Source organism: Triticum urartu, chromosome 2 (genome assembly GCF_003073215.2).
Source record: "Triticum urartu cultivar G1812 chromosome 2, Tu2.1, whole genome shotgun sequence".
In the NCBI taxonomy this organism is placed as follows: Eukaryota; Viridiplantae; Streptophyta; class Magnoliopsida; order Poales; family Poaceae; genus Triticum; species Triticum urartu.
Window position 1 is genome coordinate 551,794,769 of NC_053023.1, and position 3,295 is coordinate 551,798,063.

The window sequence follows — 3,295 nt, forward strand, 5'->3', positions numbered from 1 at the left end:
CATTTGTTTACATAATTGACGTACTATATAAATAATTTTCCAGCGACATGAAATTGTACAATGGTGTGAGCTTTCAGCTTTTGTTTCGCGTGTCTTGCCATCGATGCTCTTTCGGAAACAATAATAAACTAACTTCCTTGCTAATGCATGTCAATTATTAGCAGATCAGAGCTAATAATTACATCACAACTGAAGACAAAGTTGTGAGAAGGTGTTAAATTAAAATTGATCCATGCTTTCATTGGCAGCAACGTCCCCCAGCTCTGTCTAAATCAACAAGGCATGTTGGGGAAAAAAGTAGCTGTCTGGAGCATGCAACATTCCGATCATTTTGTGCAGTTCCACTAAAATAGAGCTGAGCGTCCCTGTTCCAAAGATATCAAGTGTGATTACGATAATAGAGGACTGCTGATGAAACAATAAACACACAAATAGAAGTCGGTCACCTTTGCGGTCTCTCTTAAGACTAACTAGTTGGAGAAGATTAGGCTCGGAGTTGGATGAGGAGGATAGAGCAAAACCAATCTCCCTTTGTGCAGTCGCACTGAAATGTAGAGACGTTGCCCGTGTGACATTTTAGTACAACTGCACAAAACACTCTTAAGAAAAAAAGTGATTTGTGCATTTCACCAAAAGGTCGCAATAGCAACGAGGTGAAATGGATAGCCCTATTTGCAAAAAAGAGGTAGAAAGGAAACAATTACTGGCCAATAACAGTTGATGACACATGCGACGACAAAAAAGAAGCATATTCCTTGTCCTAAGGGAAGATAACAACACGGTTGTGTTTGTCTAAAACGGTGTGAGGACGAGAATGCAATATGGAAAGTACGCCGGACGAGCTACGTTTTGGGCAAAGAACTATGGAAGATCCACATGCAGCGACGTGGGAAAACGGGCAGTGGAGCAAGGTCGGAGGGGATACCTGGAGGTCGTCGGGATGTAACTAGGTGAGTGGCGGCGGGCGGAATCTGCGAGCAAGTGGCGTAGGCCCTGCCGCGCCAGAGCTTGGTCAGAGAGAACGGCGTGTACCGCAGATCGGGACGTGCTGCCTCGGCGCCGTCGAACGGAGAAATGATGCATTTCCTTCCTTTCCCCCGGCGGACGGGATGTGGCTGAATCAGTGACCAACGGTGAGAGATAGAGGCCACCGCAATCCCTTTCCCCCGGCGGACGGGATGCAGCCGGATTAGTGACCAACGGTGAGAGAGAAGGCCACCGCACTCCCTTTCCCCCGGCGGACGGGATGCGGCCGGATCAGTGACCAACGGTGAGAGAGAGAGAGAGGCCACCGGAGCCTTGTGTGAGATACTCTGAAGAGCGGACTACCTTTTCCTCCATAAAAATCGTTTTATATTCTGTGTACGTGCCATTGAGCGCTATAACTTTATTTAAAAATAATGCGGCAACGCGTCAAGTCGAACTTTGTTTCGTGCACGCGTGGTACACGACCTCCCTAGGTAAACAACCACTACAGGCATTCAAATTAGCACGTGGGCTGCCATTTTGTAAAGAAATGAGCTCCATCGTGTACCCGCGCGGGTGTGGCTGGGCACGAAGCGTGAGTACGTGCACGGTGCACCTATTCTCTTCTTGTATACGTACACCACCTACGTGGGGTTGTGTGAGAGGGATACAAACCTAGAGAGATATAGTGTGTGGGTTCTTGAGAGTTTTTTTGGGGGGGGGGTCAATCAAAAAAATTTAACATATGCAATGTGTGTGAAATAGAGTCCTGGATATAACATATATATAGAGGGGGAGATCCACGAGAAGAGAGTGGAGGTATCATCGGCTTGAGGTGTCTGTAGAATCGAAGAGAGGGATGATGATGTGTGTGTGTGTGCGCGCACGATTGATAAAGAGTGCCATAGAATTTGTGTTTGCCCACGTCAAAGATATAGAGTGGCTGGCCTACTGGAATGTGAGATGGGACATGTGCAGTTTGTCTCTATGGCATGGATACCTACCTGCAGCACTCGACTATCGGTGTGTGGTCGGGGAAGAGGGAGGCCCAATTAACTATAGAGGTACAATGGCTGGTATATGTGTGGAGGAGGAGAGAGGCCTACCTCATGTATTAAGGAGATCGATCTGCCTCATGTATTAAGGGAGATCGATCGGCATCCATGCATATGTGCAGGAGATGAATAAGGTTGGGAGAGAGACAGAGCTAGAGTGTTGGAGGGGGTGGTAGTGGAGTTGCTTCTAACAAATGGTGGGATAGGCTTGCTAGACAAACGGAGGGCACGCCCGCAATATGAATAAGAGAGGAGATGGCTGCTTGTTGTCTGTGCACGTGCGTGTGAGAGACGGATCAGGAGGCATGCACGAATGATGAGGGGGACGATGTGGCTGTGGTAAGCAGACGTAACTACATAGGAAGATCAATCGCCCTTTGTAAGAGAAAGGAGATACATAACTTGTGAGGTACGTCGATCGATGGGGGGTAGTTAAAGTCGATCTAGGTATATGTTGGGAGATCGATCGGTATACATGCATGTGTGTGTTAGAAGCAAATGAGGCACGATGAGAAGGATAGAGAGATAGGGATGCATGTAGGAGGTGGTACGAGAGGCATACTATATCAAGGGGGAGGAGTGTGTGAGTACGAGAACGATGAAAAGAGTGGTGGGAGTGAGGCATGGACGGTGACAAGAGAAGAGGGGAAGCTTGTGTTTGTGCTAGGCACACCTGGCTAGAGAGGCATATCGATCGATGTGTGCCGTAAAGAAGGAGCTGGGGGGCCTACACACACCGTGGGTGAACGACCTAAAGTGAAAACAGGAATTTGCGCGATGGAGCTAGAGAATGCCGAGGGAGGGTGAGAGGGATGCGGGCGTGTGCATGCACAAGAGAAAGTTAGCGCTAGCTACAAAGATAAGAGGGTTGTGTGGGTGTAAAAGACGAATAGAGATCATATATACTTCATTGTAAAAAGTGAATTCGGATATTTGAAGAATTTATCATAGTGTTTAGAACCACGGATGTGTGAATATATATAACGGTGATAAACATGGTGTGGTTATGAACATGGCATACTACATTTAATATATTTTATCTCCACTCTTACAAAAAACGGAGTTGTTGATGATGGTGTGCCTGCCATCCTGCATTATAGGCCGTCTGATTTATATCTGGCGGATAGCAAGGAAACTTTGATGGTTGAAGTTGGAAACAATCATGATTGTAGATTCTTATTGAAATAGAGAAACGAATTCAAATTTAGTTCGAATTGCAGCGGTAGTATAGACATTTGGAATGCACTAAAATGTTGGTATGAGTAGGTTACATG